The sequence below is a fragment of the Triturus cristatus genome, chromosome 3_1, assembly GCF_964204655.1.
Source record: "Triturus cristatus chromosome 3_1, aTriCri1.1, whole genome shotgun sequence".
Lineage (NCBI taxonomy): Eukaryota > Metazoa > Chordata > Amphibia > Caudata > Salamandridae > Triturus > Triturus cristatus.
In genome coordinates, this window is record NC_140583.1 from 17,320,228 (window position 1) to 17,346,819 (window position 26,592).

A 26,592-nucleotide genomic window follows, 5' to 3' on the forward strand; every position below is an offset into this window, starting at 1 on the left:
AGCCAGAATGAGGGAGGCTAATCTGAGGATTCAGAGGGAAGAACTTGCCCTTGCCAAAGAGAAGCTTGCTCTGGCTAGAGAGCAAAAATTGTGTGGGTCAGAACCCACTGGTGGCAGCAACATTCCTAGAGATAGGGATAGGTCTTATGACCATAGAAACCTAAGCAAGATAGTGCCCCCATATCAGAATGGGGATGACATCCACAAGTGGATGACTGCTTTGGAGAGGGCCTGCAAAGTACAGCAGGTACCCCAGAGTATGTGGGCAGCTATCTTGTGGCTCTCCTTTTCTGACAAAGGTAGAGACAAGCTCCTCACAGTCAGTGATGAGGATGCTAACAATAACAAAGTCCTGAAGAGTGCTCTGATAGATGGGTTTGGCTTAACCACTGAGCAATATGGGTTGTTGTTCAGAGACACCCAGAAGACACAGACACAGGACTAGTCTGATTTTGTGGATTGTGCCACTAAGGCTTTGGAAGGTTGGTTAACTGGCAGCAAGGTGCAGGACTATACAGGATTGTACAACTTGATTATGAGGGAGCAGATCCTTAGTAATTGTCAGAACCAGCTTCTCCATCAACACCTGGTAGACTCAGATTTGACCTCTCCCCAAGAATTGGGAAAGAGGGCAGATAAATGGGTCAGGACCAGGATTAGGCCTAAAAATCAGGGTGGTGACCAAAAGAAAGATACCACCAAGCCTCAAGAGAAGGGTGGGGATAAAGCAAAAGAGAAATCTTCCTCAGGGCCCCAAAACTCCACACAGGGTGGTGGGTCCCAAGCTCCCTCCTCTACCACAGTTAAAAAGCCTTACTGCCATGAGTGTAAAACTCCTGGGCATTGGAAAACTGACAGCAGTTGCCCAAGGGCTAAAAACAAAACTGTTCCTCCAACTACTCCTGTCACACCACCTATTACTGTCAGCAGTAATCCCCCAGGTGGTGGGAGTGCCCCCCAAAATTTGGTTGGGTTTTCTTGGGGAACACAGGGGGATCCTGGCTTAGCCAATTCCCCTACAGCAGCTACTCTTGTCTGTGATGGTGGCATGGGGTTTGCCAACTTCACTGCCTGTCCCAACACATTGGGTAGGTACAGACAGGAGCCCTACATCAATGGTAGAAAAGCTGAGGCCTACAGAGACACTGGAGCTAGCATCACTATGGTGGCCCATAGGCTAGTTCCCTCTGAGCAGCTTTTGCCTGGTTTCTCATACCAGGTAACTAACATTGATGGCAAACAGAACAGTCATCCCATGGCAGAGGTATGTCTCAGCTGGGGAGGGGTCACTGGCCCTAAAAGGGTGGCAGTGTCTCCAACCTTGCCTGTGGACTGCTTACTGGGGAATGACTTAGAACTCTCAGCTTGGGCTGAAGTTGAACAAGACACCCACTCTAAAATGGTAGGCCTTTCACAAAAGGGTAGTGGGGTTGTGCCAGCCACAACCCCTGTCCAAGTAGATTTCCTCCCTGAAAAGGTTGGAAGGGCAGTGGTAGCCACAGCCCAGGCAAAGACAGACTTCCCTGTAAAGACTGGCAGAGCTGTGACAGTCACAGCTCAAACCCAAACTGAGTGCCTCCCTGAAAAGGTTGGCAAGGCTGTAATGGTCTCAGCCCATACTCAGACTGACATAGGTGTAGTGAAGCCTGAAACTATGGATCACTCCACACAAACAGAGAGTAGTGGGGAGGAAGAAAAGTCTCCCTCTCCCCAGACATTAGGAAAAGGTCAGCCTCCTCAGGGATCTGACCTCACCCCTTGTGAAGGAACTGCCCCAGAGGTAGCCAGGCCTGGCCTGGCAGAGCCTCTGATGTCAGTGGCCCCTTCCAAGGTGGGACCCAGTCTGGTGCAGGTAGCCTGCCTCTCTCTACCCTGCCTCAGTCAGCCCAGGGCTGCAGAGGTCAGGGAGGCCAGTGGACCCCAAGAGGGCCCCTGTCCACAAGAACCCCCCCATCAAAAGAATGAGGATTGCCTGGCTAGTAGCCCTAGCCAGATGATGGGTAAAAACATTCCTGAGGGATCCCCTTTACAGGTAGTTAGGGACCTCCCCCAGAGGGATTCTGTTGAGCACAGGCAAACCTGGGACCTTAGGGCCCCAAACCTGACCTGTCCCTCCAGTAAGCCCACAAAAGGGACCCAGCCTCCAGCTTTAGGTAGCCAGAGGCTGACCCTGAGAGCACAGTGCAACTCAGTGAAAGAAAGAAAGGCATCCATGGTGGAGGATGATTGGAGGAAGCTGAGGCCTCACTTTGAGGACACTCACTTCAGTACTCCATCTCAACACCAGCCTTTTACTTTGCAAAGACACCCCAAAGGTAGAGATTCCCTATGGTGGAGACCCTATGATACCGTTAGGATGAGGGATTGCTTAGTGGACCATGAGACAGGGGGTAACCATGCCAGTGCTAGTTCTTCCTTATATGGCCACTTAGGCAATAGAGGCTTACCTTGTCAAGGCCAGCCTTATCTCCTTTCGTTTGGGGGGGGGTTGTGTAGGAAGGTGGATATCTGACTATGGTTACCCCCAACTTTTTGCCTAGTGTCTAGCTGGTTTTTTGACTTATTTGGCCTGAGATCCTGCCATTCAGGGTCTCAGGCTGTCTGCTCTCTCTTTAAAATGGACTCCATGTACCCTAGGTACATAACCAATTGGTAAGGATCACCTTATTGGACCCTGTACAGTGTACCCTAGGTACCCAGGGCATAGGTGTACCCTAGGCCTCCCAGGGGCTGCAGCATGTATTATGCCACCCCTAGTCTGGCCTTCCAATCAGACACAACTGGCTGATCACTCAGCTGGGGCAAGGTCGTGTAATCACCCCTTGCTTAGATATAGTATGCCTATATCTACCCTTATATATAGACACATGTGTACCTATCAGTCACTCCTATGGCAGGCCTTAACAATCCTGGAGGCAGAGTGCTTGGGAACATGTGAGATGGTGCTCTAGCATGAGCTGAGCCTGTCTGCAGCTTTCGGAACCATGTCCTTATAGCTGTTCTATGATATAGCCTACCATATACTCTTAAAGTGCCTTATAATCTTAAACGGTTATGGTAACTATGGGTTGGCTTTATCAAAACATGTCGTGTAAGGTGTCTAACACTTTGGGATAATACCCCCATACCATTTCTGGTGATGAGGATATTATTCCTCCCTTCTAGAGGGAGAGACATGTTAAAATCCTACTTTGCTGTTTAACTCTAACCAAAGCCTCAGCATCACAAAATGGATGCTGCTGCCACAGACACGAGTCTGACCCCCTGCTGCTGGGAGTGATCCTGGCAAGGGAGGCTTGGACAATAGGTTTCCTGCTTGGGGAGGTGCTAGCACCTCCCCAGACAGACTTTAGTGTATTGGGGCAGGGAGGGCTGAAAGGAATGAGACATGCCTGGGGCACACAAGGTGTCCCATGCATAGTCCAGTTCAAACCGGTGCTGGGGCACTCCAGCCCCAGTCCTGGCGCGAAACTGGACAAAGGGAAGGGGGTGTAACCACCCCCCTCCCAGGTCCCACCCATAAGGCGTGACCTAGCAGGTATCCCAGCCCCCCAGATTAGTATAAGAGTGGGAGTTGGGCCTCAAGACTTTAGATTATCCTGAACCTGCAAACTTGAACAGAAACTCTGGACCTTCGACATTCGACGAAAGAAGAAGACTGAAGAATCTCCCTTGTGGCCAAGGAGTGGCTACCCTGTGCAAACAGGCACCATCAAGAGACTACCCTTTGCTTTGCCCACGTTCTACGAGGAACCGACTGCAGAGCCCGACCAGAGCCTTGACTTCCAGACTTCTCCGACCCTGATCCACATCCACAGCCTGGGGAGGTGCTAGCACCTCCCCAGACAGACTTTAGTGTATTGGGGCAGGGAGGGCTGAAAGGAATGAGACATGCCTGGGGCACACAAGGTGTCCCATTGTTAGAAAGGATAGACGGACCGGGAGGGTCGGCCGGGGTCAGGAGGAGAGGTCTCCGGGGAGAGCCGTCTCCAGCGATCGTACAGATAAGTAACTTCCCCCCCACAGACAGATACCACACACGGATAAGGTTCAGTGTTCTTTATAAGCACTTCTTAAGGTACGGTTGAATGGTACAAGGAGGTCTGGACTCAGGGGTCCCCTCGATTCAAGTCTCTCAAAGCAGGGTAAGGGGTAGCGGGACAGTCTGTCTACCAGTCAGGTAGTTTGGATGAGATGATGATTAGCTCACAATCCTCGAGCTTAGTTGGTGCGGGCCGCGGCAGCGCCAGCAGGTCCCGGAAAGATGGTCGATGCACGGTCCGCGGCAGCGCCAGCAGGTCCCGGTGAGGATGGTCGTTACAACGGGCCGCGGCAGCGCCAGCAGGTCCCGGAAAGATGGTCGATGTACGGTCCGTGGCAGCGCCAGCAGGTCCCGGTGAGGATGGTCGTTACAACGGGCCGCGGCAGCGCCAGCAGGTCCCGACGAGGATGGATGTTGTAGAAGGCCGCGGCAGCGCCAGCAGGCAGGGCGATGGTTCACAAGAGCGGGCTACGGCAGCGCCAGTAGTCCGTCAAGGCTGAGTTCTCTCGGTGTCTCTCGACTCCAGGATACAACTGCCTTCCTGCTCCGGAGTTGCCCCAGTTATAGGGCAGGCGCTCTTTGATGTCCGGACCCTCGCACTTGGAGGTCGGAGGGCCCGGGATGAAGGTGTCCAGACACCCAGCAGGGGGTGGAGCCAGCGCCTGGGGGAGCTGGGGGCGATCGGCACCTGGCGGGGGAAGAGCTCTTGACACTTCGTCCTCCCATTGACCGGCCAAGTGGTCCGCTCACCTCCTGGGTGGATGGTGGTGCCGGGATGTCGGGGCCGGTCAGGCCCGGGGTTAGGGTCGGGCCGAGGCCACGCGGCCTCGTGGTGCAGGGCCCAAGATGGCGGCTTGAACCGGCCGGGGGGGCCGGTAGGGCTGGGCCCCGTGATGAGTAGAGGTCCGAGGGCAAAAGGTCCGTCGGGAGACGGGGTACGGGTGCTTTTCGTGGGTTATGCCTGGTGGGCCGGAGCTCGGGCCCTGTCGTGCGGGGAGGGAGCAAGCCCTTCGTGTGGCCTGTCCAACATGCGTCCCCCCCAGCTGAAGGCGGGGAGAGTCACCCATCTCCTTGGGGACCCTCTTCGTCGAGGCGGAAAAAGCGGGACAGGCCATCCGCGTTGGCGTGGTCTTGGCCTGGTCGGTGCTCCACAGTGAAGTCCATTCCCTGCAGGGAAATGGACCAGCGCAAGAGTTTTGGGTTCTCCCCCCGCATCTGCATCAGCCACTGCAGGGGTCGATGGTCGGTTTGTACCCGGAAGTGGGTACCGAAGAGATAGGGCCGGAGCTTTTTGAGGGCCCACACCACTGCGAAGGCCTCCCTCTCGATGGTGCTCCAGCGCTGTTCTCGGGCCAGGAGACGTCGACTGATGAAGGCCACCGGCTGGTCATGACCTTCGGGGTTTAACTGAGAAAGGACGGCCCCGATGCCGTGGTCGGAGGCGTCGGTCTGTACCATGAATTCCCGACTGTAATCGGGGGCCTGGAGCACAGGGGCGGTGCATAGAGCGGCCTTCAGCTTCTCGAAGGCCGCTTGACAATCGGGTGTCCAGTTAATCCGCTTCGGCTGGTTCTTGGACGTGAGACCCGTGAGGGGCCCCACGATGCTGCCGTAGTCCTTCACGAACCGCCGGTAGTAGCCGGTGAGCCCCAAGAAGGCTCGGACCTCGGTCTGGGTGACGGGGGGCTGCCAGGACTGGATGGCAGCAATCTTAAGTTGTAGCGGGGCCACCAGCCCGCTTCCCACTTGGTGCCCCAGGTAGGTCACAGACCCTTGGCCAATTTGGCACTTGCCGGCCTTAATTGTGAGGCCGGCCCGCTGGAGGGCCTGTAGGACCTCTTGGAGGTGACGGAGGTGGTCGGGCCAGTGGTGGCTGTATACAGCGATATCGTCCAGGTAGGCAGCGCTGAACTCTTCGAGCCCCGCCAAGACCTGGTTCACGAGGCGTTGAAACGTGGCGGGGGCATTCTTCATGCCGAAGGGCATGACCTTGAATTGGTAGTGGCCATCGGGGGTAGAGAAGGCTGACCGTTCCTGAGCCCTGGGTGTGAGGCCGATCTGCCAGTAGCCCGCTGTTAGGTCGAAGATACTGAGGTAGCGGGCAGCCCCCAGCCGGTCGATCAGCTCGTCTGCTCGGGGGATCGGATGAGCGTCGGTCCGGGTGACAGCGTTCAAGCCCCGGTAGTCGACGCAGAATCTAAGTTCAGGTGCGGTGCCGGGGGCAGCGGCTTTGGGGACCAATACCACCGGACTGGCCCAGGGACTGTCCGAGGGCTCGATGACCCCGATTGTGAGCATCTTGGCCACCTCCTCCTGTATGCAGGCCCGTACCCGATCTGGTACGCGGTAGGCCCGGTGTCGGACAGGGGGACTGTCCCCGGTGTCCACGTCGTGCAAACACCAAGGGGTGACCCCGGGGGTGAGGGAGAACAGGGTAGCGAACTGCAGCAGGAGGTTCCGGCAGCCCTGGCGTTGCTCCGAAGTGAGGGTGTCAGAGAGCCGGACCCCGTCCACGGAGCCGTCATTCTCCTGAGTCTTCAGAAGATCCGGGAGGGGTTCGGAGTCTTCCTCTGCCCCACTGTCCGTAGCCATCAGGAGGCTGAGTTCTGAGCGCACAAAGTGTGGTTTGAGTCGGTTGGTGTGGAGGACCCGAAGGGGGTTCCGGGAGGTCCCCAGGTCGATGAGGTAAGTGACGGGGCTTTTGCGCTCGACCACTTTGAAGGGCCCCGTCCACTTATCCTGCAAGGCACATGGTTCGGTGGGGGACATCACCCATACTTGTTGTCCAGGCTCGAACTCAACGGAGGAGGCATTGTGATCATACCACCTCTTCATGTCCTCCTGGCTGGCCTCGAGGTTCGCCTTGGCCATCTCTCTGAAGCGCCGGGTCTGATTGCGTAGGGCCAGGAGGTATTTGAAGACGTCTGGAGGGGTCTTTAGGGGGGCCATCTCCCAACCTTCTTTTACTAGGCTGAGGGGCCCTCGCACAGGGTGCCCGTACAGGAGTTCGAAAGGGCTAAAACCGAGGGACTTCTGGGGAACTTCGCGGTAGGCGAAGAGGAGGCACGGGAGTAGTACATCCCACTGGCGACGGAGGGGCTCTTCCAATCCCCCAATCATCCCCTTGAGGGTGCGGTTAAAACGCTCCACTAGTCCGTTCCCTTGGGGGTGATAGGGGGTCGTGAATCTGTAGGTGACCCCGCATTGTTGCCAGAGGGACTTCATGTATTTGGATATAAAGTTCGTGCCTCGGTCGCTGACGACTTCTCGGGGGAAGCCTACCCGGGAGAAGATCCCCATTAGGGCCCGGCCAACCACCGGAGCGGTCACGGTCCGTAGGGGCACCGCCTCGGGGTAGCGGGTGGCATGGTCCACCAGTACTAAGATGAACCGGTGTCCTTGTGCCGTGCGGGGGTCCAGAGGCCCCACGATGTCTATCCCCACCCTCTCGAACGGGGTGGTGACCACAGGGAAGGGCTGCAGAGGGGCTTTCAGCTTCCGCCCACTCTTCCCGCTGGCTTGGCATGTGGGGCAAGATCGGCAGTGGTTCAGGACGTCATTCCTCATCTTTGGCCAGAAAAAGTGGGTCACTAGGCAGCTGTACGTTTTATCTTGGCCCAGGTGTCCAGCCAGGGGGACATCGTGGGCCAGTTTGAGCAGAAAGTCTCTGAAGCGGAGAGGTACCACCAGCACTCGACCGGCCCCCAGCTCGGCGATTCTTTGCTCGCTGTATAGCAGGTCGTTATCCCAGTAGACCCAGTGAGTTCCGGTGGAGTCCCCTGCGTTCTGGGCGCTGGCTTGTTGGCGGAGTCCCTCGAGGGAGGGACAGGTCTTTTGTTCCTGGCGGAACTGTGCTTGGGTGGGCCCCCCCTCTTGACGCCACTGAGCCAGGTCAGGAAGGTCCTGGGGTTGCGCGTCCCCTTCGGCCGTCGGGTCCGGGAGGCTGGCCTCGTCGTTGTCTTCTACTGGGGCGACTGGGGGCGGAGGTGCTGGCCATTCGGGTTCTTCCGATCGAGGGACGGCACGGGCGGCCATGGACCGGGTGGTTATGCAGGCCCAGTCCGGGAGGCCCAGCATCCCCAGGTGCTCTCTTCTCTCAACGGTGGCCCACGGGGAACTCTCGAGGTCATTCCCCAGGAGGCAGTCCACGGGGGCATCGTCCCGGACCGTCACCTTCAACAGGCCGGAGACCCCTCCCCATTCGAATGGAACGCAGGCCATTTGACACATACTTTCAGAGTTGTCTGCCGAGCGGACGGGGCAGAGAATGTTCGGCAGGATCTGCTCGGGCTTCACCAGGTGACAGCGGACGGCCGTCACACTGGCGCCTGTGTCACGCAAGGCCTCGGCTCGCTGTCCATTAATGGTCACCCACTGACCGTATTTCCTGGTGTTAGCGGGTAGGGGAGCCCGCGGGACCATGTCTCTTCCCCCTAAGCACGCCAGGACCATGGCGGCCGGTTCCCACTCTTGCTGGGCCGGCTCATACTCCTCTGGTTCCTCCAATGATCGCTCTTCCCCCAGGGCGGCGGCAGCTACCTGGCGGGGCTTGGGTGTTTGGTTCTGCGGGCAGCTCGGGTCATTGGCGTAGTGGCCGACTCGCTGGCATCGGTGGCACGTGACGTTGGCTCGGACCCCAGGACGCCACGGGGGGTTGCCCCGACCGGCCGGAGCCGGGGTGCTGGCCACGGGTGTTGCGGGCAAGGCGTCTCTCCCTCGCCCCTGGCCCCCTCCTCCTCCCCGAGGACGGTGCTGGCCTTGGTTGTTTCTGTTCTGTTCGTGTGGCCCCCTCCGGCCCACTCGGGTGCTTTCCCATCGGTCAGCTTCGGCGGCGAGCTGCCGGGGGTCAGTCAGCTTACTGTCGAGGAGGTGCTGCCTGAGCTCAACGAAGCAGTTGTTCGACAGGTGCTCCCATACCATCAGGTTAAAGAGTTGTTCGTAGGTGGTGACCTGGCTCCCCTTTATCCAACCCTCGAAGGCACGGCTGAAATAGTTCACGTATTCTACCCAAGTTGTACCTGGGATCCGGGTGCAATCTCTGAACCTCTGGCGGTACATCTCGGGTGTGAGGCCGTAGCGGGTGAGGAGGGCAGCCTTCATGTGGTCGTAGGACGACATTTGGTGATCTGGGAGCTGCAGTAGGGCATCGCGCCCCTCGTTGATAAACCTCCCCCAGAGTCCGGCTCCCCAATCACTCCGGTCGATCCGGTGGGAGGTCATGGCGATCTCGTAGGCTTTAAACCATTGTTGTATGTCGTCTTCTCGGACATACTCGCGGACAACAGCCTTGGGGATGTGGACTTTTTTTTCTATTGGCCCCGGGGTGTGTGGTCGCTCAGGCACCCCCAGTTCTTTATTCTGTTTCCGAAGTTCTATTTCCGCCAGTTTGCGCTCGTGCTCGAGCGTTATTTTTTTCTCCTCCAGCTCTCTCTGTCTCTGCTTCTCTTCTCGTTCATCTCGGAGCCGCATGTGCTCGAGGTTGAGTTTCTGTTCAGCTAACTTGAGCTCCCCATCCATCTTGAGTCGTGCCATTTCCAACTCGTGCAGTCTGGTTCTTTCTCTTTCTCGGATCTCCTCCTGCGAGAGGCCCGTTCCCCGCTCCTCGGGAGCCGTGGCGTTCCCCTCTGGTGTGATGCTGCTTTGGTCGGAGGGTCCGGCGACCCCAGTTTCTGCCCACGACTCTAGGGCGTGCTTTAGATCCTCTTTGGTACTCAGGCCGGTGGTAGCAATGCCAAGTTCTATGCAGAATTGTCTCAGTTCGCGGTGGTTGTATTCTTCTAATTTATCCATTTGGAATTTCTCGGTGGAGTTGCTATCTTTGGCTGACATCGTGTTGTTGTCGTGGGGTGAGCTACTCTCTGTACGATTACGCGTTGATTCGGATCGCGCCGCTGGCCACCAATGTTAGAAAGGATAGACGGACCGGGAGGGTCGGCCGGGGTCAGGAGGAGAGGTCTCCGAGGAGAGCCGTCTCCAGCGATCGTACAGATAAGTAACTTCCCCCCCACAGACAGATACCACACACGGATAAGGTTCAGTGTTCTTTATAAGCACTTCTTAAGGTACGGTTGAATGGTACAAGGAGGTCTGGACTCAGGGGTCCCCTCGATTCAAGTCTCTCAAAGCAGGGTAAGGGGTAGCGGGACAGTCTGTCTACCAGTCAGGTAGTTTGGATGAGATGATGATTAGCTCACAATCCTCGAGCTTCGTTGGTGCGGGCCGCGGCAGCGCCAGCAGGTCCCGGAAAGATGGTCGATGCACGGTCCGCGGCAGCGCCAGCAGGTCCCGGTGAGGATGGTCGTTACAACGGGCCGCGGCAGCGCCAGCAGGTCCCGGAAAGATGGTCGATGTACGGTCCGCGGCAGCGCCAGCAGGTCCCGGTGAGGATGGTCGTTACAACGGGCCGCGGCAGCGCCAGCAGGTCCCGACGAGGATGGATGTTGTAGAAGGCCGCGGCAGCGCCAGCAGGCAGGGCGATGGTTCACAAGAGCGGGCTACGGCAGCGCCAGTAGTCCGTCAAGGCTGAGTTCTCTCGGTGTCTCTCGACTCCAGGATACAACTGCCTTCCTGCTCCGGAGTTGCCCCAGTTATAGGGCAGGCGCTCTTTGATGTCCGGACCCTCGCACTTGGAGGTCGGAGGGCCCGGGATGAAGGTGTCCAGACACCCAGCAGGGGGTGGAGCCAGCGCCTGGGGGAGCTGGGGGCGATCGGCACCTGGCGGGGGAAGAGCTCTTGACACTTCGTCCTCCCATTGACCGGCCAAGTGGTCCGCTCACCTCCTGGGTGGATGGTGGTGCCGGGATGTCGGGGCCGGTCAGGCCCGGGGTTAGGGTCGGGCCGAGGCCACGCGGCCTCGTGGTGCAGGGCCCAAGATGGCGGCTTGAACCGGCCGGGGGGGCCGGTAGGGCTGGGCCCCGTGATGAGTAGAGGTCCGAGGGCAAAAGGTCCGTCGGGAGACGGGGTACGGGTGCTTTTCGTGGGTTATGCCTGGTGGGCCGGAGCTCGGGCCCTGTCGTGCGGGGAGGGAGCAAGCCCTTCGTGTGGCCTGTCCAACACCCATGCATAGTCCAGTTCAAACCGGTGCTGGGGCACTCCAGCCCCAGTCCTGGCGCGAAACTGGACAAAGGGAAGGGGGTGTAACCACCCCCCTCCCAGGTCCCACCCATAAGGCGTGACCTAGCAGGTATCCCAGCCCCCCAGATTAGTATAAGAGTGGGAGTTGGGCCTCAAGACTTTAGATTATCCTGAACCTGCAAACTTGAACAGAAACTCTGGACCTTCGACATTCGACGAAAGAAGAAGACTGAAGAATCTCCCTTGTGGCCAAGGAGTGGCTACCCTGTGCAAACAGGCACCATCAAGAGACTACCCTTTGCTTTGCCCACGTTCTACGAGGAACCGACTGCAGAGCCCGACCAGAGCCTTGACTTCCAGACTTCTCCGACCCTGATCCACATCCACAGCAAAGCTGAGATCCGTGGAGGCGACGAGCGACGTGGGACCGGCTACCTGGGAAAAGTGGCTAGTAACTTAAAGCGCAGCTTCTGAGGCACCCTCGAAGTTGTGCACCGGGGATTGAGAAGCCCCAACCCCAAGCACCATCTGCACCGAAGATCAGCCCCCCACACTCCACGAGTCCTGCGTGGGGCCCTTCTGCATTTTCCTGCTTGCCACGTCTGTCCGGTTGCTTGCCCGCTGGCTGGTGGCCTTTGTGACGACGCACCCTGAAATCTTCTGCGCTGGTTTGGCTCCTCCAGACTGGCTCCCGCTTCTCTGCAAAGAAGAAGCACCCCAGACCTTCCTGGTCTGCACCAGAAGCAAGTCCTCCGTTCTTCGTGGGTTCAGCTTGCCAAGGCTTGGTGAGTCCTAGTCCAACTTCGACGCCGCCGACAGCAAGAGCCTTCGTGGGACAGCTCGCCTCCTGGTCCTGGTCGTCCTCGACGCTTCCTGGTCCTCCTGGCTGCAGCGACAAGCTTCACCTTCACCTGCAATCTTCACGACATCGCCTGGTTCCTTCCTGGTTCCACGTGGTCACTGGCTAGTGACCTTGACTCTGTCCCTTCTGCTTGCAGGTTTCCTCTCTTCTTGATCCCAGCCTTGGGATCCACCGGACACTCTTCACTGACTGCCTGTCAGCATCTTTCTTCAGGCATCCATAGGAGTCGACGACGAAAACCGACGCATCTTCACCCCTATGCACCCACAGCCTGTGGGCTAGGTAACTTGGGTACTCCGGTGCTCATCAGGATAGTGACTATCCTAGTGTCTAGTTTTCCAGTCTCAACTTCCTAGCTACTCCGGAAGTGTCCTAAATCTATCGTTTTCTAAACTGTACTATTGCTAGTGACTTTTACGCATTACGCGTGAGTGTTTCCACTCTGCACACGAATCCCGTGGGCCTCCCACTTCCTAACTAACGCTAGTGTAGTGTAGCCCCAGCGATTCCCTAGGCCTAGGCCTATTCTATTTCCGTGACAGTGGTCCTTATACCACTTACTTAGTATATGGTTTGCGTGGCCCCTAGGGCCTAACTGTATTACTTACCTGTGTGACTTAATGTATGCTTAAATAAGACTGTGTTGTACTTACCTCTAATCTCATAAAGAGTGCTGAGGGTTTGACTAGAATAAATACACTTTATTTTATATATATATCTGTTGTGGTGTCCTTTCATTTGGTATTCAATGGATTATATATGGTATCACAGCTGGCTTCACATGCCATTCAGAGTTTAGCCTAAGACTGCTCTTGTCCATGCTACCACTAGGATAGCTGGTCTATAAGGTTGACTTTACAACCAATCACCATAAGGGTATTTGGACTGATATAAGGTGTACACTAGAACTAGTGACATCATACATCAGGCCAACTTCTCACAGTGGGCATCGGCTCGGGTGACCTCATTGAGTCCCCGGTAGTCCACTCAAAAGCGGAGTTCCGGGGCGACCCCGGGGGCGGCTGCTTTTGGGACCAGGACCACGGGGCTGGCCCAGGGGCTGTCTGAGGGTTCGATCACGCCTAGGGTCAACATTTTCGAGACTTCGGCTTGGATACAGGACCGGACCCGATCGGGGACTCGGTAGGCTCGGTGTCTCACTGGCGGGCTGTCCCCGGTATCCACATCATGGACACACCAGTCGGTGACCTTGGGGACCAGGGAGAAAAGGTCCGGAAACTGCCCTAGGAGCTGGCGGCAATCCTCACGTTGCTGGGGAGTGAGAGACGGGGAGAGGTTCACTCCTTCTACGGAGCCGTCCTTCTCCTTGGTGCATAGAAGATCAGGGAGAGGATCCGACTCTTCTTCGGACCCGTCGTCAGTGGCCAGTTGGAGGCTCAGCTCTGTCCGCACAAAGTGGGGCTTGAGGCGGTTCACGTGGAGGACCCGGAGGGGGTCCCGGGGTGACTGGACGTATACCAAGTACGTGACCGGGCTCTTTCGCTCAACTACTTTGAAGGGCCCGGTCCATTTATCCTGGAGAGCGCAGGGTTTCACGGGGGCCATGACCCACACCAGCTGGCCCGGCTGAAACTCGACTAGCGCGGCATTCTGGTCGTACCAGCGCTTCATCTCCTCCTGACTCGCCTCCATATTGGCCTCTGCCATTTCCCGGAACCTCCTAGTCTGATTGCGGAGGGTCAGGACGTAACGGAACACGTCTCGGGGGGTGCCTCGGGGAGCCGCCTCCCACTCTTCTTTGACCAGGCTGAGGGGCCCCCTGACGGGGTGCCCGTAGAGTAGCTCGAAGGGGCTGAAACCCAAGGATTTCTGGGGAACTTCTCGGTATGCGAATAGGAGGCAGGGGAGCAGGAGGTCCCACTTACGCCGGAGGGGCTCTTCCAGGCCCGCGATCATCCCCTTCAGAGTAGGTTAAACCGCTCTACCAGGCCGTTTCCTTGGGGGTGGTACGGGGTGGTGAACTTGTAGGACACCCCGCACTGTTGCCATAAGGACCTCATGTATCGGGAGATAAAGTTGGTACCGCGATCGCTCACGACCTCGCGGGGAAAACCCATGCGGGAGAAGATCCCCATCAGCGCCCGGCCCACCACGGGGGCCGTGACGGTGCGCAGGGGGATGGCCACAGGGTAACGAGTGGCATGGTCCACCAGGACGAGGATGAACCGGTGCCCCTGGGAAGTTGGGGGGTCCAGAGGTCCTACAATGTCGATCCCGACCCGCTCAAAAGGGGTACTGACGACAGGGAAGGGCTGGAGGGGAGCCTTGCGCTTCCCTCCACTCTTCCCACTGGCCTGGCACGTGGGACAGGACTTGCAGTGGGCTTCTACATCCGCTTTCATTCTGGGCCAGTAGAAGTGAGTCACGAGGCGACTGTATGTTTTGTCCTGATCCAAGTGGCCTGCGAGGGGGACGTCGTGGGCCAAGCCCAGGAGGAGGTCTCGGAAGCGTAGGGGTACCACCAGCACTCGGCCGGACCCTAGCTCCACTGACTTCTGTTCGCTGTACAGAAGATCATTCTCCCAATAGACCCGGTGCGTCCCCGCCTGGTCGCCTGCGGCCTGGGCCTCTGCCTGTTGCCGGGGCCCGACCAGTGTGGGACAGGTAGCCTGCTCTCGGCAGAACTCCTCTCGGGAGGGGCCCCCTTCGTGGCGCCACTGTGCTAATTCGGGCAGATCGCCTAACTCGGTGTCTGGGGTGGAGTCGGAAGGCGGTGGTTCGTCACTGGCGAGCGACTCTTCCGGTGGGGGGATGTGGGGGCCCTCGGCCGGGACCATCCCATCTTCAGGGGTCGGGCGTCGTCGACGTCCCTCAGGGGGGTCAGTCGAGCCGCCATGGATCGAGTGGTGGCGCACACCCACTCAGGGAGGCCCATCATCCCTAGGTGGGTCTTGCGCTCAACTTGCCCCCAGGGGGAACTTTCCAGGTCGTTCCCCAGGAGACAGTCGACGGGCTGGGATGTTCTCACTGCGACCTTCAGTTTACCGACCACCCCTCCCCACTCGAAAGGCACCAGGGCTACCTTACATAGGCTTTCTGTGTTGTCGGCTGAAATGACAGGGCAAAATACGTTGGGGAGGACCTGGTCCTCGTGGACTAAATGGCTGAGGACACCGGTGATGCTGGCCCCGGTGTCATGGAGGGCTTCTACTTGGTGGCCATTGATCGTGACGAGCTGCCCATATTTCTTTGTGTTAGAGGGCAGGAGGCTCCCAGGGACCATCTCTCTATCCCCTAAGGACACTAGGGCCATAGCGGCGGGTTCCCACTCCTCGGCCTCCTCAACCTCCTCCCCCAGGGCTACATTGGCTATCTGTCTAGCGGGGGGTGCTGCCTGGTTGGTGCGTGGGGCCATGGGGCATTCAGGGTCGTTGGCGTAATGCCCGGGCTTCTGGCAACGGAAACAAGTGATGGTTACCCGGTGCCCCCGTCTCAGGGGGGGGCCGGATACAGCTGGTGGGGGTGCCGGGAAAGGCGGAGGTTGGGACTTCGGGGGACTAGTCTGGGGCTCTCTCTGCCCTCCCTGGTTCCCCCCCCTCTCTGGCGGGGTGGTCCCTGACTGGCTCGGGGGTACTCTCCTACAGGGCCCCGGGAGACCCGGGTGTTGGTCCAACCATCCGCCTCGACAGCCAGCTTTCTCGGGTCCGTGAGCTTGCTGTCGAGCAGATGCTAGCGTAGTTCCACAAAGCAGTTGGCAGCCAGGTGTTCCCATAACATAGTTCTTCCAGGGTGGTTACCTTGCTGCCCTTGATCCACCCATCGAAGGCACGGCTGAAGAAATTCACATATTCCACCCAGGTGGTACCCGGGATCTTCCGGCAGTCCCGGAACCGCTGGCGGTACATCTCCGGGGTGAGGCCGTACCTTGTGAGGAGGGCCGCTTTCATGTGTTCATATGAGGTCTGCATGGAGGTGGGTAGGTCGAGCAGGGTGTCTCTTCCTTCGCTCAGGAACCGTCCCCATAACCCAGCCCCCCAATCCTTCTGCGGGACCCGATGGGAGGTCATGGTGACCTCGTAGGCCCGAAACCACTGCTGAATGTCATCATTCTTGTAATATTCCTTGACCACATCCTTGGGGATGTGGACCTTCTGTTCCGTCGGGGCGGCCGCCTCCCGGTTCCCCGGGGGCCGCGCTTCTTCGCTTCTTGCTTTCAGTTCTATTTCCTTCAAACTGCGTTCATGTTCTAGTTGAAGTCTCCTTCCCTCGTGTTCTCGTTGGAGTTTCTTCTCTTCCAGTTCTCCTTGCACTCGCAACTGTTCTACTGCTAGCTTTTTCTCGGCTAATTTCAACTCGCCCTCAATTTTGAGTTTGGCTAATTTGAGCTCGTGATGGCGACTTTTTTCTCTGTCTGCGAGTTCCTCCGGGGATAGGCCCCCGTCTGGTACGAAGCCTCGCACCTGGTTGCTGCTGCGTTCTCCTTGGGAGGGTCCTGCTTCGTCGTGGGGCTCCACCGCTCCTTCTGGGCGGGGGGCTCCCGAATCCACCCAAGCTTTCAGTGCCTTTTGCATATCTTCTTTGGTGTTGAGACCAGTGGTAGCGATTCTGAGTTCCTTACAGAATTGCTTTAGTTCCCTGTGAGTGTACTCTTCCAGCTGTTCCACCTGGAACACGGTACTGGCGTCGTCTTCTACGAGAACCACGGTGTTTCCTTCTGCCATCTTTGTCGGTAGTGCTTCAGCCGTTCACGGTACGATCTCTAGATTATGGGCCCGAATCCCGTCGCTTGCCACCAATGTTAGAAGGCGACCTCAGAGGGGCCCAGAGGGGGCCCTGACTGTCCTGAGACCAACCCTCGAGGTATCGTAGCCGGGCACTGGCGGGAGACTCCTCAGGGGAGGAATCTCGTATCTAGGATCGTACACTCGGCACCACACGACAAAGAGACACCACACCGAGAGTACTTAAGAGCAAATCTTTATCAGATCGGAGTGGTAAGATCTTTATGATCAGCAAGGCAATATATATACAAGTAGAGCGCGGGCTCACAAAGTCTTGGAGGGGGGTTAGGAGGTAGCGGGACAGTCTTTGGGGGAATGGATCAAATGCAGGAGCGTATCCGGCGCACAGCTCACAATCCTCGAGCTGGGGGTTACGCTTGTCGTCGTGGGGTCCGGCGGGACCAAGGGAGTCTGGGGGCGCTGCGAGATACTCAGCAGGCTCGAGTACAAGTTCGGAGGTCTTACGATCTTCAGGGAGCCGCGAGTCACTCAGCAGGGCTCAAGCACAAGTTCGGAGGTCTTACGATCTTCAGGGAGCCGCGAGTCACTCAGCAGGGCTCAAGCACAAGTTCGGAGGTCTTACGATCTTCAGGGAGCCGCGAGTCACTCAGCAGGGCTCAAGCACAAGTTCGGAGGTCTTACGATCTTTCAGGGAGCCGCGAGTCACTCAGCAGGGCGCAGGTGTTTCCAAGGCGAATCTGCCGGACAGTCCCAGGGCACCCCTTGTTATAGGGCGACTCCTCTTTGATGTCCGGAGTCTGTGCAGGCAGGGGTCTTGTCACCTGGGGGTCGCTTGTTGGGGGTTTCCTGCCATTGTCCTTTGATCCTTTCAGGGCCGGGAGGAGCCCCAGACACCCAGCAGGCGTGGAGCCAGCCCTCAGGGAGGCCGGCAGGTCGATCGAAACCCACCGTCCCAGGGAAGCGCAGAGGTGTGATGGAAACTGCTCCTCCCTCTCTCATCCCAAGGGGGGCGCGATGTCCTCCAGCCGGAGTGGCGCCTGTAGGCTAGGGTCGCGCTGGGGCCGGGCGGCCATCTTGGTGCATGCAGTGGGCACGCGGGCCCGGGGTGGCCGAAGGAGGAAGGCCTATGGACGGGGGAAGTCTGGGTCGGGTGCGTGTGTTCTGGTGGGAAGGATCGGCTAGGCCAGGGGCTCGGGGCTGGTGTGAGGTGCAGGGGTCAGGTCTGACTATGTTACGAGGGCCGGGTCCAACAGCAGCCATCATCGAATAAGTGCTGCCCCATGTTTGGGAGCGACAGACCCCGGGTATTGACAGCAGGCTAAGAGCAGAATATGAACTATAGGCAATGTAGCAATTAAACAGTGCGAATAAAAGCCGCTCTTCGACTGTTGAACAATCTGTAGGAAAGGAGCGAAGCTCCCTTCGCCCCAGCGACTAGGCCCAATAATTGCCCAGGAACAGTCTAGGGATGGAATTTTATATCCATGAAAGATTGTGAAGACTCATAAACCAGGAGATGCAAAGGTCCTTCTGAGACCGTATCGTGAACTTGGTTACAGCAGAAGAAACAGATAGGTAGAAGTTGAGGTAACTTTCTGGATGTTGTCCTTAAAAAGATCAAAGTTGAAAATGACACCTAGATTATGGGCTGACTTGGCTGGAAAGGAGAAGTCTTACGTAATGAGAACAGTTATGGAGATCCTTCATAGTAGAGGTTCTTCTCTCTTTGTATATATTGTCCCTTTGGTAATCTCGGTTCTGCCTTATCTCGACCAATCGATGTGATCACAGTTGAGGGGTGTCTTTCCTCGCCTCATATGCCCTCTGAAGGTTGGTTTCTACCCTTCTTCATATCCTTTCAGAGTGCCTGTCCCAGCCTCACTGCCCTCTGAAGGTTGGTTTCTACCCTTCTTCATATCCTTTCAGAGTGCCTGTCCCAGCCTCACTGCCCTCTGAGGGTTTCTACCCTTCTTCATATCCTTTCAGAGGGCAGTGAGGCTGGGACAGGCACTCTGAAAGGATATGAAGAAGGGTAGAAACCAACCTTCAGAGGGCAGTGAGGCTGGGACAGGCACTCTGAAAGGATACAGAACACGGTAGAAACCCTCAGAGGGCAGTGGGGATGGGACAAGCACTCTGAAAGGATACAGAAAACGGTAGAAACCCTCAGAGGGCAGTGGGGCTGGTACAGGAACTCTGAAAGGATACAGACCAGGGTAGAAACCTTCAGAGGGCAGTGAGGCTGGGACAGGCACTCTGAAAGGATACAGAACACGGTAGAAACCCTCAGAGGGCAGTGGGGCTACGACAGGCACGCTGAAAGGATATGAAGAAGGGTAGAAACCTTCAAAGGGCTGATAGCCTGGGACAGGCACTCTAAAGGATACAGAAAAGGATAGAAACCCTCAGAGGGCAGTGGGGCTGGGACAGGCACTCTGAAAGGATACAGAACACGGTAGAAACCCTCAGAGGGCAGTGGGGCTGGTACAGGAACTCTGAAAGGATACAGACCAGGGTAGAAACCTTCAGAGGGCAGTTGGGCTACGACAGGCACGCTGAAAGGATATGAAGAAGGGTAGAAACCTTCAGAGTGCAGTGAGGGTGAGATGGGCACTCTGAAAGGATATGAAGAAGGGTAGACACCTTCAGAGTGCAGTGAGGCTGAGACAGGCACTCTGAAAGGATACAGAAAAGGGTAGAAACCCTCATAGGGCTGAGAGGCTGGGACAGGCACTCTGAAAGGATACAGACCAGTGTAGAAACCCTCAGAGGGCAGTGAGGCTGAGACAGGTACTCTGGAAGGGTAGAGCAGGACAAACACCTTCAGTGGGCAGTGAGACTGGGTCAGCAAGGTGGAGAGGGTCTGAGGTGTGGTCCACCTGTGAAGCAGTCGTAGCTGTTAGAAGAGCACCTCCTGCTCTCAGACTGAAGCACCCCTCCACCCCCGCCATCCCCGGGAAGCTGGGCTGGGGTGGAGTAGGGCACCCTGTGGAGCTGCCATGTGAGCCCATGAACCTCGGGGGGGAGTATCAGTAACTGATGACCTGGAGGGGGGTGCACGTTAGTAGTAGAAACAGATTCCCCAGAGGCTGCCACCCTGAACCACTCCCAGTGGAGCAGTGGAGGGGGGCGAGACACTGCTGACAGCCCAACGCCTACCCCCTACCACCACTGCATGTCTGTCCATATCTCCACTTCTCAGGGTTCACCAGCCTCCTGGGTCTCCAGAGCCCCACCTCCAGAACCCCGCAGCCCCTCACACCTCTGGACCCCCACAGCCCCCTCCGGACATCCGCAGCCCCACTCTGGACCCCCACAGCCCCTACTCTGGACCCCAACAGCCCCCACTCTGGACCTCCACAGCCCCTACTCTGGACCCCCACAGCACCTACTCTGGACCCCCCCCACAGACCTACTCAGGGCCCCCCACAGCCTCTACTCTGGACCCCCCACAGCCCCTACTCTGGACCCCCCACAGCCCCTACTCTGGACCCCCCACAGCAGCTACTCTAAACCCACAGCCCCTACTCTGGACCCCACAGCCCCTATTCTGGACCCCCACAGCCCCCACTCTGGACCCCCACAGCCCCTAATCTGGACCCCCACAGCCCCCACTCTGGACCTCCACAGCCCCTACTCTGGACCCCCACAGCCCCCACTATGGACCCCCACAGACCCACTCTAGATCCCCACAGCCCCTACTCGGGACCCCCCACAGCACCTACTCGGGAGCCCCCACTATGGACCCCCACAGACCCACTCTAGACCCCCACAGCCCCTATTCAGGACCTCCACAGCCCCCACTCTGGACCCCCCACAGCCCCCACTCTGGATCTTCACAGTCCCACTCTGGACCCCCACAGCCCCTACTCCGGACCCCCACAGCCCCCACTCTGGATCTTCACAGCACCCACTCTGGACCCCCACAGCCCCCACTCTGGACCTCCACAGCCACTACTCTGGACCCCCCACAGCCCCTACTCTGGACCCCCCACAGCCCCCACTCTGGACCCCCACAGCCCCCACTATAGACACCCACAGCCCCTACTCTGGACCCCCCCACAGCCCCTACTCTTGACCCCCCACAGCACCTACTCTGGAGCCCCACAGACCCACTCTGGACCCCCACAGCCCCTACTCTGGATCCATACAGCCCCTATTCTGGACCCCCAAAGCCCCCACTCTGGACCCCCACAGCCCCTAATCTGGACCCCCACAGCCCCAACTCTGGACCTCCACAGCCCCTACTCTGGACCCCCCACAATGGACCCCCACAGACCCACTCTAGACCCCCACATACCCTAGTCTGGACCCCCCACAGCACCTACTCTGGACCCCCAACAGCCCCCACTCTAGACCCCCACAGCCCCTACTCGGGACCCCCACAGCACCTACTCGGGACCCCCAGAGCACCTACTCAGGACCCCCCACAGCCCCAACTATGGACCCCCACAGCCCCTATTCTGGACCTCCACAGCCCCCACTCTGGACCCCCACAGCCCCCACTCTGGACCCCCACAGCCCCCACTCTGGATCTTCACAGTCCCACTCTGGACCCCCACAGCCCCTACTCCGGACCCCCACAGCCCCCACTGTGGATCTCCACAGCCCCAATCTGGACCCCCACAGCCCCTACTCTGGATCCCCACAGCCCTTATTCTGGACCCCCACAGACCCCACTCTGGACCCCCACAGCCCCCACTCTGGACCCCAACAGCCCCCACTCTGGACCTCCACAGCCCCTACTCTGGACCCCCACAGCACCTACTCTGGACCCCCCCACAGACCTACTCAGGACCCCCCACAGCCTCTACTCTGGACCACCCACAGCCCCTACTCTGGACCCCCCACAGCCCCTACTCTGGACCCCCCACAGCAGCTACTCTAAACCCACAGCCCCTACTCTGGACCCCACAGCCCCTATTCTGGACACCCACAGCCCCCACTCTGGACCCCCACAGCCCCTAATCTGGACCCCCACAGCCCCCACTCTGGACCTCCACAGCCCCTACTCTGGACCCCCACAGCCCCCACTATGGACCCCCATAGACCCACTCTAGATCCCCACAGCCCCTACTCAGGACCCCCCACAGCACCTACTCGGGAGCCCCCACTATGGACCCCCACAGACCCACTCTAGACCCCCGCAGCCCCTATTCAGGACCTCCACAGCCCCCACTCTGGACCCCCACAGCCCCCACTCTGGATCTTCACAGTCCCACTCTGGACCCCCACAGCCCCTACTCCGGACCCCCACAGCCCCCACTCTGGATCTTCACAGCACCCACTCTGAACCCCCACAGCCCCCACTCTGGACCTCCACAGCCACTACTCTGGACCCCCCACAGCCCCTACTCTGGACCCCCCACAGCCCCCACTATGGACCCCCACAGCCCCCACTATAGACACCCACAGCCCCTACTCTGAACCCCCCCACAGCCCCTACTCTTGACCCCCCACAGCACCTACTCTGGAGCCCCACAGACCCACTCTGGACACCCACAGCCCCTACTCTGGATCCATACAGCCCCTATTCTGGACCCCCAAAGCCCCCACTCTGGACCCCCACAGCCCCTAATCTGGAACCCCACAGCCCCCACTCTGGACCCCCCACAGCACCTACTCTGGACCCCCCACAATGGACCCCCACAGACCCACTCTAGACCCCCACATACCCTACTCTGGACCCCCCCCCACAGCACCTACTCTGGACCCCCAACAGCCCCCACTCTAGACCCCCACAGCCCCTACTCGGGACCCCCACAGCACCTACTCGGGACCCCCACAGCACCTACTCAGGACCCCCCACAGCCCCAACTATGGACCCCCACAGCCCCTATTCTGGACCTCCACAGCCCCCACTCTGGACCCCCACAGCCCCCACTCCATCTTCACAGCCCCCACTCTGGATCTTCACAGTCCCACTCTGAACCCCCACAGCCCCTACTCCGGACCCCCACAGCCCCCACTGTGGATCTTCACAGCCCCTACTCTGGACCCCCGCAGCACCTACTCTGGACCCCAACAGCCCCTACTCTGGACCCCCACAGACCCACTCTGGATCCCCCACAGCCCCTACTCTGGACCCCCACAGCACCTACTCTAGACGCCCCACAGCCCCCACTCTGGACCCCACAGACCCACTCTGGACCCCCACAGCCCCTACTCTGGATCCCTACAGCCCTTATTCTGGACCCCCACAGCCCCCACTCTGGACCCCCACAACCCCTACTATGGACCCCCACAGCCCCTACTCTGGACCCCCACAGACCCCACTCTGGACCCCCACAGCACCTACTCTGGACCCCCACAGCCCCTACTCTGCACCCCCACAGACCCACTCTGGACCCCCACAGCCACTACTCTGGACCCCCACAGCACCTACTCTAGACCCACCAACAGCCCCCACTCTGGACCCCCACAGACCAACTCTGGCCCCCACAGCCCCTACTCTGGATCCCTACAGCCCTTATTCTGGACCCCCACAGCCCCCACTCTGGACCCCCACAGCCCCTACTCTGGACCCCCACAGCCCCTACTCTGGACCCCCACAGACCCCACTCTGGACCCCCACAGCACCTACTCTGGACCCCCACAGCCCCTACTCTGCACCCCCACAGACCCACTCAGAACCCCCACAGCCACTACTCTGGACCCCCACAGCACCTACTCTAGACCCACCAACAGCCCCCACTCTGGACCCCCACAGACCCACTCTGGACCCCCACAGCCCCTACTCTGGATCCCTACAGCCCTTATTCTGGACCCCCACAGCCCCCACTCTGGACCCCCACAGCCCCTACTCTGGACCCCCACAGCCACTACTCTGGACCCCCACAGACCCCACTCTGGACCCCCACAGCACCTACTCTGGACCCCCACAGCCCCTACTCTGCACCCCCACAGACCCACTCTGGACCCCCACAGCCCCTACTCTGGACCCCCACAGCACCTACTCTAGACCCACCAACAGCCCCCACTCTGGACCCCCACAGACCTACTCTGGACCTCCACTGCCCCCACTCTGGACCCCCACAGCCCCTACTCTGGACCTCCACAGCCCCTACTCTGGACCCCCCACAGCAGCTACTCTGGACCCCCACAGCCCCCACTATGGACCCTCATAGACCCACTCTGGACCCCCACATCCCCTACTCTGGACCCCCCACAGCCCCTACTCTGGACCCCCCACAACACCTACTCTGGACCCCCACAGACCCACTCTGGACCGCCGCAGACCCTACTCTGGACCCTCCACAGCCCCCACTATGGCCCCCCACAGACCCACTCTAGACCCCCACAGCCCCTACTCGGGACCCCCCACATCCCCCACTATGGACCCCCACATACCCATTCTGGACCCCCCACAGCACCTACTCTGAACCCCCCACAATCCCCACTCTGGACCCCAACAGCCACCACTCTGGACCCCAACAACCCCCACTCTGGATCTTCACAGACCCCACTCTGGACCCCCACAGACCCACTCTGGACCCCACAGCACCTGCTCTGCGTTTGATTGTGTAACATGCTCACTTGTCATTTTCTCGTTATGTATCATTACTGCTCCTATTGTGAAGCGCTCTGACACCTTCGGGTAAAGTCCGCGCTATATAAAAAAGCATTAAATAAATAAAATAAATAAATAAATACTCTGGACCCCAACAGCCCCCACTCTGGATCTTCACAGCCCCCACTCTGGACCCCCATAGACCCAATCTAGACCCCCCACAGCCCCCCCCCTAACCTTGACCGTCCCTCACACCTCTGGACCTCCACAGCTCCCTCCGGACTTCCATAGCCCCGCCCCTCCCTTCTCCCCCTCTCCGGACCTCCATAACCCCCCTCCGCACCTCCATAGACCCCTCCGGGCCTACACAGCCCCTCTCCTCACCTCACAGCCTCCACTTCCCCGACTTGTCGTAAAGTTTTTGTTTGTAAGACGAGCAGCAGTCACATGCCTGCGCTCCTCCCTCCACAGCCCTCCCCCTGACCCTGCTTCCTGGCAGCATGGCCTGCCTCCCTGACAACACAAACACGGGGGGGGGTGAGGGCTGTCCTGCTGCAGGGAGGGACTGAGGGCAGGAGGGGCCTTCACCCAGGAAGTGAGCGAGCAACAAGTGCTCCTGCAGGGAGTGCAAAGAGCAGGGGCTCTAGGAAGGGGGTAACACAGGCAGGAGTGCATGGAGGGGGTAACACAGGCAGGAGTGCATGGAGGGGTTAACACAGGCAGGAGTGCATGGAGGGGGTAACACAGGCAGGAGTGCATGGAGGGGGAGTAACACAGGCAGGGAGTGCATGGTGGGGGTAACACAGGCACGGAGTGCATGGTGGGGGTAACACAGGCAGGAGTGCGTGGAGGGGGTAACACAGGCAGGAGTGCATGGAGGGGGAGTAACTCAGGCAGGAAGTGCATGGTGGGGGTAACACAGGCACGGAGTGCATGGAGGGGGTAACACAGGCAGGAGTGCATGGAGGAGGTAACACAGGCAGGAGTGCATGGAGGGGGTAACACAGGCAGGAGTGCATGGAGAAGGTAACACAGGCAGGAGTGCATGGAGGGGGTAACACAGGCAGGAGTGCATGGAGGGGGTAACACAGGCAGGAGTGCATGGAGGGGGAGTAACACAGGCAGGGAGTGCATGGTGGGGTAACACAGGCACGGAGTGCATGGAGGGGGTAACACAGGCAGGGGTGCATGGAGGGGGTAACACAGGCAGGGAGTGCATGGAGGGGGTAACACAGGCAGGAGTGTATGGAGGGCTAACACGGGCAGGGAGTGCATGGTTGGATTAACACAGGCAGGGAGTGCATGGTGGGGGTAACACAGGCACGGAGTGCATGGAGGGGGTAACACAGGCAGAGAGTGCATGGTGGGGGTAACACAGGCACGGAGTGCACGTGGGGTAACACAGGCAGGAGTGCATGGAGGGGGTAACACAGGCAAGAGTGCATGGTGGGGGTAACATAGGCACGGAGTGCATGGAGGGGGTAACACAGGCAGGGGTGCATGGAGGGGGTAACACAGGCAGGGAGTGCATGGAGGGGGTAACAGGCAGGAGTGTATGGAGGGGGTAACACGGGCAAGGAGTGCATGGTTGGATTAACACAGGCAGGGAGTGCATGGTGGGGGTAACACAGGCACGGAGTGCATGGAGGGGGTAACACAGGCAGGGAGTGTGTTGGAAAGGCGTTCGCCGGAGGGGGGTTCGATGCACGTCTTGCCCACCCCTTTGACCCACCTCTCCCAAGTAGGCCGAACCAGGCGCACACACACTGAGCTTACACTACGAACAGAGTGACACCACACATATTCTTTGTAGGACGATAGGTTCTTTTATCGAAGGTTTCAAGGGATCTTTATGATCCAAAGCGTGAGGGGTACATCAGCAGCACAAGAGTCTGCAAATCGGTGGTAGGGGAATGGGGGTAGCGGGACAGTCTTTGGTGGTAGTGTCTCTGCAAAGTACCCTGCGGATAGCTCACAATCCTCGAGCTGGAGGGTGTTGTTTCTCTGGGCGATCTCTTGCCAATTTGTCCTCGAGGGGAGAGCCGCGAGTCACTCAGCAGGCACAGGTAGTCGGAGTTCGGGAGCCGCGATCTTATCAGCAGGGCTCAGATGGTTCAATGGCTGGGGGCCGCGAGTCACTCAGCAGGCCCAGGTGGTTCAGGGTTCGGGAGCCGCGATCTTATCAGCAGGGCTCAGATGGTTCAATGGCTGGGGGCCGCGAGTCACTCAGCAGGCCCAGGTGGTTCGGTGTTCGGGAGCCGCGACAGCGTCAGCAGGCTTCGATGGTTCCAGGTCTTCTCTGCCATTCGTTCCTCCGGCACCCCCTATTATACTCCCCCTGCCCTTTGAAGTCCGGAGTCCTCGCAGAGAGGGGCCTTGGGAGACTGCGGGGGTTCGGCGG

General features: G+C 58.8%; 1 protein-coding gene across 18 annotated transcripts in view; it reads right to left on the reverse strand.

The window, feature by feature from the left end:
* Positions 1-24,685, reverse strand: part of NR1H3 (nuclear receptor subfamily 1 group H member 3) — a 475,049-nt gene extending 450,364 nt beyond the window's left edge. For 9 of the 18 annotated variants that reach the window (XM_085646590.1, XM_085646587.1, XM_085646586.1 and 6 more), the window contains exon 1: positions 24,576-24,683. The gene's annotated coding sequence lies outside the window, so the exon portion shown is untranslated. Of the gene's footprint in view, positions 1-24,575 lie in introns of all 18 variants that reach the window. The other 9 variants (XM_085646604.1, XM_085646603.1, XM_085646602.1 and 6 more) reach the window with 2 other exon arrangements.
* Positions 24,686-26,592: the final 1,907 nt, after the last annotated feature.